Genomic DNA, 15,120 nt, shown 5'->3' with positions numbered 1-15,120 from the left:
GTTGAACAGTCTCCTCCTGTCTTCTCTATGCCCTCACTTAGAGTGACACAAAACAGCAGCAAAAGGACACAGTGGTACTGATTTATTTCCTTTGCCCGAGCTGCTGGAATGCTGAGTGAGTAGCAGTAGTAATAGCAATCTCCTTGCTGGGAACACAGGAGCTCTATGCATGCCTGTAGTAGCTGTCAGAACCAACTGCTGCAACATATACATGCATGGTGGTTTGGGGTCTCATAGTACCACATTTGGAGGCTACTCTGTAAATGAGACCTTAAACGTTTAACTGATTAATCTTTTGATCCAAGTAAATAAAGATTCTAGAGTTTTGCCACCAAGAGAGCTGGAATTTGCAATCTACAGTATGCCTTGTAAAATAATAATGTAGCATATTAGTGAAACTGGGAAATATATATTGCTTTAGGCTTTCTTCTCGGGGGTAAGTCAAACAGCTTTTCTTTGCAAGCCAGATGTTGGAAATGGCTGAATCTTAATATATTTACTCCCAAAAACACCGTTGTTGATTTTCCCCAGACAATATTTCATTCCATATTTAGGAACAGAACAGGGCAAAGTAGGGGACAGAACAAAACAAAACTGGGAGGGGGAACCCTGGGAAAAAACCCCAGATGAGAAAGCCCTAGATTCATTATTTTGTGAAGTGGAACTGACCTACTATAGGAACAGTAAACTAAATCAACACCATGCGGCTAACAGTAGTGAGTATTCATTCAGGCATTATTATCCTATAAATCTTGATTCTCTGTGAGTAACAAATATTTCAAATCTGGCTGTATGTTTATTGTTTCAGCCATTGTGGTCATGAAAGAATGAGAAATTATTTAAAGTAAACAAGATAATAGATTCTATAATATTTTTTAAAAAAACATAGCCATTCTATAAAAAACACACTTATCTGACCTTTGTAATACCATTATCTCACTAACCAGTGTTTACAGAAATGCATATATTAGGGAGAAGAGCAAAAACAAATTCACATATTAGTGAGACATATAAAAACTGCATTATATTTGAGAAAATTATTTGCAATAATGTGCGCATTAGTCAAATAGCATACCAAAACTTGCTAATTAGGAGAAATTCGCATCAGACTAGATCAATTTTTGTGAGGATTTTTTTAAAAAGTAATAATACAAACCACTGCAGAAATGTGGAGAATTGAATTTAAGATTGTAAAAATGAGAAACTGAGAGAAATGAAATTGACAGATCCTTCGATCCCTAGTACAGAGGAGGCTTTGTGAGTCCCTTAGTACTAATTAAGGAAGGCTGGGAGCTCAGCTCATCATTAGACACTTATTTTCTATTTATAATACACACCCTACTTCTCTCCACACTCCTGCTTCATGATCCTCACCACCTGGTCTCCTGCCTGTTGATCTCTGTGTCTCAGCTCACCGCTGAGTCCTTCAACTCAGAAAAGGTTCCTTCATGGCTCCTAATCACTGTTCTCCCAAAACAGTGTTGGGACAGAAGGAAGCAGAATACCTGTTCCTCTGGTGCATTAGACTCCTTATCTTCCCTGCCATATCCCCCCCCCCTTATTTGCCAGCTTAGCAGGGGAGGCAAGAGCATTCTGGGTAACCAGCAGCCACCGTGTGACATCACTCCTGGCCCACCTGTGCCAGCTGCTGACAGATTCTCACATACATAACGTTTTTAAAGAGACAATAAATGGAGAAGTTCTCAAGCAAAAATCTATAGATGAAGAAAGATTCTAAAACAAGGCCCACAGAGTTTGTTTGTTCTTCTCACAAGAAGCACATCAGCATTACCATGTCCCTGAAAGCTTATAAATTTTTAAATGCTGAAATGCAAATATGGATACATTCTAGATAATTAATGCCTGCAAATAAATTACAGATTAGAAAAAAGTTTCAAATGTACGTTGAATTTAGCCATGTTGCCAGTTTTGCATTATGTACAAAATGTTCAGAGGGAGAAAATTAAATGAGGCGTTTGTTATTATCTATTCATTCAAGACATCTTCTATTGTAGGGCAGTAACCCCTATTCATGATACTGATCTTGAAGGACAGGATGAGGGTTGAAAAATCCTTTAATAAACTACTCTCAGTTAAAAGATATTAATATTGTGAATGCCGTTGTGAATGGTTTCTCAGTTGGGTTTATAAAGGAGGAAAGAACTTAATTTGGGGTTGATCTGCCATTTTGTCCAACAGCTCAGCATAGAGTGAAGCATCTGAAGAAACATTGTTGCCATAGATCAGGAGGAAGCTCCATGTGTGTAAAGCTTCTATCAAGTCAGCAGCTCATAAAACTCATTGTTGTATTGGATCCTTAACATAAGAATGGGGAGCATGTGGTTCTCCAGTTGCTACTGGACTCAACTCCCATCACCTCTGTCCATTGGCTGGGGCTGATTGGAGTTGGAGTCCAACAATGTCTGGAGGGCCATAGGTGCCAGTGCAAGAAAACAAGCTGTGCATACTAGAAAATATATCTATAGTAGACCACATCCTTTGTGGGAAGAAGATATGTTAAACCATCTCAAACAGTAGACTTAGAAAACCTTTGCCTGGATATCTGCTCTCAGAGAAAACAGACAATTTGGGCCTATTACTAGATTACATTCAGTCAAAGGGGAGCAACATATATTTTCGCTTCTACCTGCTCTTGCTGTACTCAAACTGTCTCCCACTCCCCAATAGCTAGTCAATACAGTGGTACCTCGGGGTAAAAACACTTCGGGTTACAGACTCTGCTAACCCGGAAGTAGTACCTTGGGTTAAGAACTTTGCCCAGGATGAGAACAAAAATCATGTGGCAGTGGTAGGCCCTATTAGCTAAAGTGGTACCTCAGGTTAAGAACGGTTTCAGGTAAAGAACGGACCTCCGAAATGAATTAAGTTCATAACCAGAGGTACCACTGTAACATCAAAAGGCATTAAAGAGGAACTTTAAGAACCCCAAAATACTAGATCCCACTTCATAGCAGTTTAATGTAGCAATGACTATTGCTATGAGAAGAAGGGCAGACATGCTGATGAGGGTCATTTGAACACGAGATTAGTAGCTGATGGCTCATTCATCATTTACAAGGAAGACGATATTTGGCGCTGTGTTCATTGAGTGTGGCAATGTACAAGCAAGCTTTTTATCAATTTGGAGTTGGAATGGGTTGCCCTTTCTACATCACTTCAATAATCTTATAAGAATCCTAGGGGGGATTTGCTTGTGAATTCTGTGCTAGCTGAGCAGAGAGACTTTCATATCCAATTGTTTTAAAGTGTTGTCTTATCAATTCACCATTTATTTAAATTAATGCCGGAATGAGCTTCACTGAAAGTCTGGAACACAAACAGGACTTCAATTGCAATGTAAATCATTCTGATTCAGTTTGAACCAGGCAGCAGAAACATGGACTAGCCTTCAGGGGGACAAACATCAATATAAGCAATAACTAAGAAAGATAGAGGCAGGTGTGCCTTAATTTAAGTGGGCAAGTTTGGATTCAGTTCTAAAATAATTGTCTTCAGTTACTTCATAAAGGAGTAAATGAACATATCACGGCAATTACTTGATGCATTGCTGGTTTGAAATTCTTAAACGATCCAGAGAGCAAACATTTCAATGCTAAACAAAAATGTTTTCCCCGCCTTTCTAAGGACACACACACACACACACACAAAACTGTGTTGCCTACATATATCCCTACCAAGGTAACAATGTATTATAGATAGTAAAATAAATTCTAAATAATTTTTTTCTAAATTTTAAATGCATATTACTTTATGTGTCTACTTGAGATAAATCTGTTAGTGGATTCTTGATAGGAGAAATTTAAGATACTTGTGCTGTAGAAAGATCACTGGGCAATTTACAGGAGATCATTGACATTCACTGTAGTATCTATAGTTTTAGTTCTAATCTGATTTCATTTCACTACAGTCCTGAATATTTTTATTTATTTATTTGTTTCTATTCTGCTTAATATATAAAAATATATCTAAGTAGTGTACAAAAAAACAAAAATCCCCACCACAGATATTACAAAAATACACAATAAAACTGTGAATACACATTTACTAACAAATTGTGTACAGCTACCAATCCTTTCTCTTTCAGGTACACCTCCCCACTGAACACCTCTCCTTGCTCTCATCTAGGATCCCACCTGTCTACCCTGGCTTTCACTCAGGGCCCTAACAGAATTTAAATATAGATTTAAATAAAGATAACATATTTTCTCAAAGCAGGCACTCTGGCTTGCCTAACCTTTCGTTTAAAAAATTGAACTTTACATTTGAAGCTTCAGCCCATTTGAAGCTTCAGCCATTGCCCCAGGGATGCAGAGTCACATGGGTGATTCAGCCAGTCACTTTGGCTTTGGTATGAAAGGCCACTCACTTGGTTCTGGTGGATGGTAAACACAGCATTTTATTAAACTGCATTCAGGAGAAGACTTTGAAACTGACTTCTCTTATATAACACACAGTGGTCTGAAAACAAAATATTTACCATGTGAGAATGGCAGTGACATTTAACAAAGTAAAAATTATATATAATATATGAATAAGGTAAGGTAAGGTAAAGGTAACTGCTGTACATTTCCAGTTATATTTTTCTTCTCCTTCCATACTGCATAGCAGGAGGTGGGAAGGAGAGATCCCGCCAGAGGTTATTAGTCAGAAATGCAGCTTATCTAGAAGTACAGCTTAGTCAGCTAGAACAGAAAACTGAATCCTGTTGAATGAGGCTATCATGACTTTGGGCAGTTATTCTGATATTAATATTGTTGTTGTTTTTTAAACTTTAATAACTTCTGAAAGGAAAACAGCTATTTCATTTAAAATGCCATTAAAGGGGGATAAAAGCTGTTGGTGGTGCTGATTTCAGGAGATGGCTTAGGATAAAAATGCACTATTGACTATCATATAGTAACCCTAAGGAGGAATACACTTAGAGGAAGGGAGGGAGGAAGACTAGCTATGAAGGTGTCAGGGGCTGGACTGAGGAGGAATGGTGAGGGCCGCCCTCCTTCTCCTGAACCTTCCCAAGAACAGGAGGACAGTATAGATTTAGAACAGTGGTTTGCAGAGGGACATAGTTCAGAGGCTGCGGAGAGCAGAAGCTGGGAAATATTGGAAGATGAACAGCAAGAAGAAGAACAAACACTAGGGAAGAGACAGCTGACAGACTCAGTGTCCTTGGAAAGCATTCCTGACGCCCCCTCTCCCAGAACCAGGTGTGCATTACGGGTAGTAGAACAGAGAGTTTAGAGACAGAAAGCTCAGATTATCTGCTGCAGGAGTGACATAGAATAGGGACGACGTAGGGGGGAGTGGAACTTTACTTGGAGCAATGCCATCATGGCATAGAGACTACATTCCTTTGTGTGTGTCTCTGTGAATACTGAATAAATTGTGTGGTAAGGAATCTTTGTGTTATCTGCTTTTTTGGCTGCCACCGAGGGAGGGAGAGGATTCCCTGAGGCTTGACAGAAGGCAACCTTTAAAGTGTCTTATTATCCAAATATTGAAAATGATCAGACTAACATTTCTAAAGAGAGGATTGGTACACATACAAATATTATTTAGAAAAAATGCATTAAGTTAGTGGCTGTGTGACCTGGAGCCCCATACATGCATGTGGCTCCCATTACTAGTGATAGCATAAGAAGTTTCACAAGTACACAAGTCTTTCTATGCTCTCTGTATAACTAGGGTAGGCTTCATTCTGAATGACCTATAGGCTGCACTACAGTGCCACCCAGGTAATGGCCAGCGGTACTGCATCTCATTGGTCTAGATAGACCATGTGACCTGTGAGCCAGGCCATATATAAACAGCTGCTTCAGACTTGTTTCTGCAGTCTGTCAGCATGTAGCCATTCTGTGTCTTTCTTATTGCCTCTTGAAACTGGACCATTTACATGACTTTGGCAATATACCCACCTCTAGTCTTTGCTTCCAGACCTTGACTTTAACCTGACTTGTGCTATGCACCCACTTCTGCCCAGTAGCTGTATTATGGTGGGGGACCTCCAGTCAGTTGTGTTGCTGCAGCTTACTAGGAGGGAGGGGAATGAGGTGCTGTCAAGGTCAGCACTGTGCTAATTGCTTCTGGACCTTCTAACCAAGCACTTGAAGGCCTGATCCCACAGGGACCTGACTCAGTGGAAGTGAGATGCCATTTTACTTCAGCTAAGATGCATTATTCTGCACTATTTCCAGTTATACCTCCAGATAGTCAAGTATAATATGGATTATTAGCCTTAAAGGGATTATATTAGCTTTAAAATCTCAGACATTAGATATGGTTAATTTGTTCTTCCTGGTATATAGTTCTAGTGTTAGCTATATTGTAAAATGCTGCATTGTGGATACTTGTCTTTAATGCTGCATATTTTGCATTACAAAAACAATTTCATAAAGAAGAGAATGTTCTGAGAAATGAGAAAATGCAGCATTGGATATACAGATAAGATAACAAAAAGGCAGTGTTGCCGCATTAAAGGCAAAAAACGATTAAAAACCATTTCACTTATGCATTTCTTAGTGTTAGCTGATTAGAATTTCAAAAGACTTATGTATTCATATTGTTGCAGTGGTTTATTTTCTTTTCTTGTCCAGTTACAAAGGAGGCAGTGTATTGTGAATGGTATAACACATTGTCTTGTAAACAAACAAAATTTGAATGAAAAACGTAATATTGAAATGATTACAGCAGACTCCTCAAACAAAGGGTAATGTAAGAAGGATTCCTGGTTACCTCCTTTCCTGGGAGTAGGTTTGTCATGAAGTTTACTTTACAAGTTTACTTTACAAGCTAAGATCAGTGCACCATCTTGATCCAAAATAGCATCCAATTGGATCCAAACATGGACAAAACATAGACAATATTTCAAAACGTAGATAAATATTAAGGGTTAAACATGGTCTTCCACTCACTGCATGATCATGAACAACATGAGGTCCTCCAAAGTATTGTCCAATTCAGCATAATGAACTTTCAATTGGCACTGTTTAAGTCTGTATGTGTGTGTAGAAGTGAGACAGGCTGGCTCAAGGGTGCGAAAATAAAACATAATCATAGGTGAGATGATTGGACTGCAAAGTTCAAAGTGGGCTAAACTTTAAAAAAGTATTTCTGACAGCACTAACTCCCTAAATTCTGCAAGATGGTACCAATGTGAGAAAGAAATCAAGCAGAATCAGGCTGTGTGGATTTTTCCAGGGACATTGCTGGGCAGACCTATAGTAACTGCATGATGCTACTAGTTTAGGAAAGAGATTAGGTTTAGTCATGATGTGTGATGCTCTGGTTCTTGATTTCAAGTACCGTTCTTCAATTCTATATATAAAGTGTAGTGTGTTTTTCATTTTCGCTCTCTCTCCTTGTAGAAAAGTATTGTTTTGTTCAACTCGGACAAGCTGACCTGCTGTATAACAGGCAGCCTTCTGAAGCACCATCATGACTGCATGGGAAACCTTGAGATAGCTGAACTACTTGCAGCCCTTGCTCAAGGGTAGAAAAAGTGTTTTACAGACTCGGTTGCTTTTCTGTAGGGGAGGGGAAGCTTTGGGGGGGGGGTACCACTGAGCCCAAAGGGACTTACTATGGAGTAGACAGACATAGGATTGCACTGTTAGAAATTTTACCAGTTTTTACACCGCTTGAACATACTGCATACATACCTGCTTCTTGGACCCAAACTACTTCTTTTAATAATGACCACCGACGGTACCTTTAAAAGCCCTCTTTTCAGCACAGAAATGCCTGCTTTCCGAGGCTGATTTATGCCTTTGCGCCCAGTGATCACAGGCAGGGACCTTTTCACACCCTTCTCAGTTATTGCACAAGAGCTCTACAGTGGAAGCTCAAGTGGGAAAACTCTCAAGACCCAGCCACTGCTTTAGCACTGCCTTCCCTTTAACAATCCCATATTGTAGATGCAGAAACAACCTTCACACAGCACACTGTAACCTTCCTTAATACAATGATGATTAAAGAAGACTTTGTCAAATGAAAACATTGCATTCATTTGTACTCTTCTGTTCTGAAAATACAGAGGGTTCTTTTTAATCTTTTTAATAAGCAAAAGCATGTCCCATTGTCAAATGGAACCTCTATGGGTAAACAAACCAAGCCAACCAGCCTCATTTAATAAGCAGGAAAAAAGTAAATCCCATCCCTATATTCTAATTCCATGTAATATTCTTCACTTATTTAAAGATTCCTCAAGTGCATATCACTTGTCTGATGATTAATGATAAGTATATTTGTGCCTTAACATTTAGCATTTCCATTTTGCAATGGGGAAATCTCCTTGTAACATCTCATACAAAAACTAGCTATCTGGTTATATAATTTGGGAGTATACTACATATTTGGCTTGGGTTTATAGGCATCATGTAAATTATAAATTGGCCTCCCAAGTGTTGCTGGTTGGCTACCCAGCTGTGCTAGAGGTATTGATATAACTGAATTTCACAGTTAATCACTGTCAACTTCACTGTCAACTGCAAAACTAAGGATTATTATTTTTAAGCCATGGAATTTTCAAATAAAGATTTAAAAAAGAAAATAACCACAGGCAACAAAAGGAAGAACACATGTAACAAACTGTGCTCTTCTAGGTAGCTTCAGAAAACTTTGCAGAAATGGCCTCTCAGAGTTCCCCACCCTATTAGCAGACGGAGAAATGGAAGGGGGCAGAGAAACCATTCCACCAAATTCATCCAAAGATAAGAGAAAATATTCAAGAGTCCCTTGGGGTTATTCAATGGGGGTGTTGGGGGGGTTGACTGTACCATAGGAAGCAGAATCTAACCTAGGTCAAATAATGCAGCAGCTCAGATTTTCTTCCTCCTGAAGAAAGACAAAGACTAAGATTAGGTAAATGTAAAGGGACCGCTGACCAGTCGCGGATGACTCTGGGGTTCCGGTGCTCATCTCGCTTTACTGGCTGAGGGAGCCGGTGTACAGCTTTGGGGTCATGTGGCCAGCATGACTAAGCCGCTTCTGGTGAACTAGAGCAGCACACGGAAACGCCGTTTACCTTCCTGCCGGAGCGGTACCTATTTATCTGCTTGCACTTTGACGTGCTTTTGAGGTTGGCAGGAGCAGGGACCGAGCAACTGGAGTTCACCCCATCATGGGGATTCGAACTGACGACCTTCTGATTGGCAAACCCTAGGGTCTGTGGTTTAGACCACAGTGCCACCCGCGCTGATTAAGTGAGCCTTAATCTAATAACAAGATGTCAGCACCTAGCAGGCTCAAACGATCAAGATTGTCCAATTAATGTATTTTAGAGTCTAGACTCATCTGCTGTAGAGCAGCCTAATGAGAAAACAAAAGAAAAACATGTCATGGTTTTGAGTGCAGATTAGCAGCTTCATAATGTCTGTTGGATTTCATGTCCAGCCATACTATGCATTTTAAATAATTAGCCAATTCTTCTTTGAGCACAGAGAAATATTAACCGTATGAATTTGCAAAGAGCTGTATCCAAGCACACACAGTGTGTACACACTGTAATTACTATTGTACTTTATTTCTTTGTATATTTCAGAGATATTTCCTGCCCTTTCTCCCTGTATCCCTCACCAGAGTTCCCTATGAGAGCTCTATGGGTATGTAACATAATGCCAAAGAGATGCAGCCCCAATGCTGTTTTCTCTTCTTCTTTTTCTCTTCCACTGACCACAAGGGAAGATTCCTTCCCCCAGTCTAGTGCGGTGCTCATGGACTGGGGATATGGTCATGGTCTGAGAGAGAGTAGGAGAGGGATCAACAGCCTTCTTAGGCTAGTGGACATGTTTGATCTTTTGAGAAAGTGCTGGAAGAATCCAGTCATGAGGGCTTGACATAACAGAATATGGTTGCTAGCTCTTGAACACTAGAAAAGAACCAGACATGATCGCCAAATGGTGCTGGCATCTCCTCTCATCAGCCCCCTCCACAAGAAAAGGGCACCTAAATCAGCACTGCTGCACTCTCTGCCACCATTTTTGCACTTCTTCTCGAACACCTCCAATAACACCTTCACAAGTATGACAGAAACTGTCCCTAAATGGAAAAACCATTGAATCCGTTTTTGATTATTTTAATGAACAAAAGTCCCATTTAATTTTTTTATTTTTTTTTACTGAGGTGAGTAGTTAACCAATATACACTGAAATTTTTTAATTATTGAGTTGAAAGGTCTGTCTTGTAAATTGGTGGTTAGGGACTTTTTCAAACTGTAATTTCTTTAAAAGAAATTAACAGTGTAATTGTCTATTAAGATAATGAGTACTTGGGGACTTTTAATTTGCAGCTTAAATTGTTGCCATTTAAACACATTCAGGTTATAATCCTACACCCATTTTCCTGAGAGTAAGCATCATGGAGCTCAATGAGACTTGCTCCACAGAAGACGTATAGAAGGTTCTGCTGTAAAGGCTGTAGTTATCTACTCACCTGGGAATAAGCCTCACTCAACTGAATGGGACTGATTTTTGAGTTGACATGTACAGGAATGTGCTGCAAATCTCATTGAGTATTTCCTTATGATAAACTTTTAATTGAAAATTGTGGGTTTTGATATTGTGAATCAAGTAGGATTTTCAATAGCTGAGTGACCTGATATGACGTTACATATAAAGGGGAAAGAAGGACTGCCTCTCCCCATTTTAACCGACCCAGACTCCGTGATCATCATCTGAGGCCCTTCTCCATGAGAGGTATGAAGGGTGGCAACATGGGAATGGGCCTTTTCTGTGGCTCCCAGTTTGTGGAATGCTCTCCCCAGGGAGGCATACCTTTCACCTTCAATACATATCTTTAGGCACCAGGCAAAAACATTTCTCTCCTCCCAGAGCTTTGGCCTTTCCAACTGTGGGGAGGGAATTGCTTTTGTTTATTATTATGGTATGAATTTTTGTGTTTTTACAATGTAAACCACCCTATGATCCTCAGATGAAGGGCAATATAAAAACTCAATAAATAATAAAGCAATAATTTGCAGCAGGTGGCTTCAAAATTTCCCAGGCCGATACCCAAACATTATCAAGTTCAGTTGTACCCAGAGGCAAAGCAGAGGGAGAAATTCTGGAGATGGTGCTGTTTTGTAAATTATTGTACAAAAGATGGCAGCAGTGTTTGCAGAACACGGACTTCTCACAAGTCCATATCCTAAGAACTTGTGCAAGATTTTATCTTTCCCACTGTATGGTGGACCTTGTGCTAGCAGATAATTTAAGGCCTTGTACAAGCTGGTGTGCAAAAGAACATAAGCTGTGTTCTGAATTTCTATCATGCAAACATCTTGCACTAAGTTGGGGCAGCCCTTTCTCCCCTTCGGGACACCTCTGCATCAAACTCATTGGAAATTGCTGGATTTTATTATGAAAACAATGTTTTGTCATCATCATCTTCACCATCACCACCATCTTATGCAAAACTCATTTATGTGCATATCCTTCTAGCTGATGCTTCTTGCATATATCAAATACGGCTCTGGAGAGCTCCCTCAGCCTTCAGGAAAACAATGAAATATGAAGGTGACTTAAAATGCTCCAGGGGACATGTAGAATGCAACACATCACCTTGGGGATTCTTGTCATAGTTTCTGAACAGACACTAACAAATGAGGGAGGCATGGAAATGAGGCAGCTGGCTTATGCTGAGGCACACCATTGGTCCAGCTTGCGCAGGAATCTCTATTCTGCCTGGCAGGAGCTCTGCAGGGTTTCAGGCGGGAGCATTCCCCAGCCTTACCTGGAAACACCAGGGATTAAACCTGGAACCTTCTACATGCCAGGCAAATTGTGCTGTGGTCCTTTGGAGAAAGTGTTTAAAATCACGTAGCACAGGGCTGTATCCAAAGTTGAAAGTTTGAGCCAGCAGAATGTTGGCGGGCAAGAGAATTCTTAAGCAGGTTTCTGGTAACTTTGCTGCACAATGAATTCCCTGTTGGTGCAACTCTGGCATTGGATCCCTCTGTTGCACAACATCCAAATTCACTCATCTGCTAGCAAAAGAGGACAGAGGAGGTTGGCAACAGCCTATTGTTTCTAGGGACGTTACTGAGACTATCTTGAAGGTGCATGGTGAGATCATAGTTTCTGAATTTCCCAGAGAGGCCAGGAATTTATAGGGCTTGGTCATCTCTGAATGGGGGATTCAAGTCCTTAACCTCTCAGGTCCTAGCTTGACCTCTCTTGACCTCTACACTCCACGGGCTCTACCACTACCACTATCAAAAGGATACTTATTCTTTCAGTATAAATACCAGGGACCTCTTGGGAAGGAAGACTCCTCTGGCTTCATGAAGCATTTTCTGCTTTAACATACAAGATAAATCTAATATTAACACAGACATATTTCTGTATTTCTATCACACCAGCAAATGGTAAAATAAGTACTTTCTGCTTTAATGCACTGCTGGGATTTATTTCCAACAAATTATTAGAGCAACTGCTTGCACATAATAGATCCTTTCCATGGTTAGTTGAACATTTTGATTTAAATTGATTCACAGCAACCTGTAGGTTTTGCTTTATTTTAGCAGGATTCACAAATTCCATTTCTTTCTCTGGAAAAGCACTGTAAATATCACTAGGCCTGGATAGATGCTTCCCTTAAGTTTTCTTGTGTGGTGTGTGCACATCAGAAACTGTTAAGGCAACCTAATCTGATGTGAAAGTCACATTGCACTGCGGATCGCTCTAGAGAATATTACATGGTTTCCACCGAGAATATTCTGGTCGTCCCAGTAAGTGTATTGACTGGTCTATTGTGTGCCAATTTTCTTGTTCACTTAATAACAAAACAAAAGTTTTATTTTGGGAACATCAGTATAGATTGAGCTTAGAATTTCCAGGTTAAACACTTCTCATGCAATGACAAAGTAAATAGCTGATAGCTGATAGATATAGATAGACAGATAGTAGATGATAGATAGATAGATAGATAGATAGATAGATAGATAGATAGATAGATAGATAGATGATAGATAGAGATGATAGATAGATAGATAGATAGATAGATAGATAGATAGATAGATAGATATAGATAGATAGATAGATCGAGTACCTTCCACGAGGTCTTCTAAAGCAAGACCCCTATTCTGCATACCTAGCAATTTTCATCTCCTCTCTTGCAGAACTGTAACCTCATAATTCATCATAATTTATTCATTCCTTTCCTTTATTTGAAATAAAACACTCATCTACACAGAACATACAGTGTAACTTTCAGCAAAAAAACCCCACAAACCAATTATGAGGTTTCTTAAGAAGGCAAGGTTTTGTCCAAGAGCCTTTATCCAAGAGACCATCTTGGCTGTGAGTCCTGGAAGACCTGCCCCCTGCCTTTTTTCCACCTGACCTAGGAGAGCAGGGCCCTGAATGACTCCAGCTACAAAAACAGGGGCTGCTAAACAGATTCTTGGGTCAGGGTGTTGTATGGGTTTGGGTTTGTTTGTGGGGTTGTTGCTGTTTTTGTCTATCTTTATTTTAGATCCTGTTGTGATATATGCAGAAAGTGTTCACTTTGGTTGTGTATTCCTTAATGTTTTCTTTATTTATTTATGGCCACTTTTGCTACGCTGCAGTTATATATTTGTTCATGTTGTACGCCACCTTGAGCATGGTTTGAACTGTGGATTGCCGCATACAAATAAAATTATGTATGCACATATTTATCGCATTTTCTTCTGGCCAGATGTGAAGATAATTGTAGGAATGCAGTTACCATGTCTACTAGGTACCGTGCCCCTAGAGGAACTGTTCAAAAGTAAATCCAACAGAGTTTAAGGGGACTAACTCCCTGGAGAGTTTACAGAGGCATTTGATGGCTGAAAGACACTGCTCCTGACAACTCGGAAATTATTAGACAAGACAATGTTTTAAAGTGTTTTTAGAATGTTTTTAATTGCTTTAGAATGTATGTGTTTGCTGCCCTGGTCTACTTTGGGAGGAAAGGTGGGCTGTAAATTGAATGTCTTAGTCAGCTTTCCACCTGCTTTGTTTGATCAAACTGTGTCTGTTCAGGGGTCTAGTGTATACATTTTATCCATGAGATTATGCTGCTGAGATTTCTTGTAATTTGTCTCTTTCTTTGCTCACTGGCACCTTGCCCCTTTGGTGTAGTGTTCAACTAAAATTCGGATGCTGTTATGGTCATATTAGAAATTCAAGGCAGGATCCAACAGAAAATGCAATTTCTCATAAGCTTCATATGTCAGGGGCAATTAATTTTCGTTACATTCAAAGAACTTTTTTTTTCTATACTCAAAAGACTGTGTGGCCATTTAAATATGAGTGTTCTGTTCTCATGATCAAATGGTTCTAAGTAATAAAAATCTTTTTGTCCCATTAAAAGGACAATTATTAATGGGTGAATGCAGTCTCCAGAAGCAGCCAAAATTTAACTGTCTAGTTCAAAGAAAAGTTCATTTCTCTGAATATTTAATGAGATCTAAAAGAGCCACTTACCAAATGTCACTCACCAAATGGCATGCCTTCTTCCAAAGGAAGAAAATATTTCTTTTTGTCTTACTATACTGTACCTTGATATAAGATGTGAATAGTGTTACCAATTTAAGGGTACTGAGCCCCAGTCGTTTAGAACAAAGCAGGGGTAGGAAATGCACATTGCATAGGCTTAATCTAGTTTAATAAACTTTACTCCTTCCCAGTGGCGTAGCGTGGGGGGTGGAGGGGGGCCGGCCGCACCGGGTGCAACATCTGGGGGTTAGGGGGCGCAAATTACTTGCCTTGCCCCGGGTGCTGACAACCCACGCTACGCCACTGCTCCTTCCTAGGGACTAGTTTAGGGCTAGCGGAAGTATACAACTAACCTCCTAAGATTAAGTTCTGCAGTGTGTGCTTTTACAAAATGTCTAGAAATTAGTTTCCAGCAGTGGGTGCTGAAACTGATTATCTGTGCAAGCCCATACATGTTTACTCCAAAAGCTTCATCTATGTTCAGTGGGATTGAGTCACAGGTAATTATGCAGTCTGCCCAACAGTTTATATCCTAAAGTTGGCTTAAGGAAGTTCACAGAAGGAAAGTTTCGATATCCTCCTCATCACTATAAGCCACGTGTGATTCCCAAAAGGTCAGGGAAGAGTCCATTAACGATGTAGG

This window comes from Podarcis cretensis (assembly GCF_951804945.1).
Source record: "Podarcis cretensis genome assembly, chromosome: 7".
NCBI classification, from domain to species: Eukaryota; Metazoa; Chordata; class Lepidosauria; order Squamata; family Lacertidae; genus Podarcis; species Podarcis cretensis.
This window is presented reverse-complemented; position numbering follows the sequence as displayed.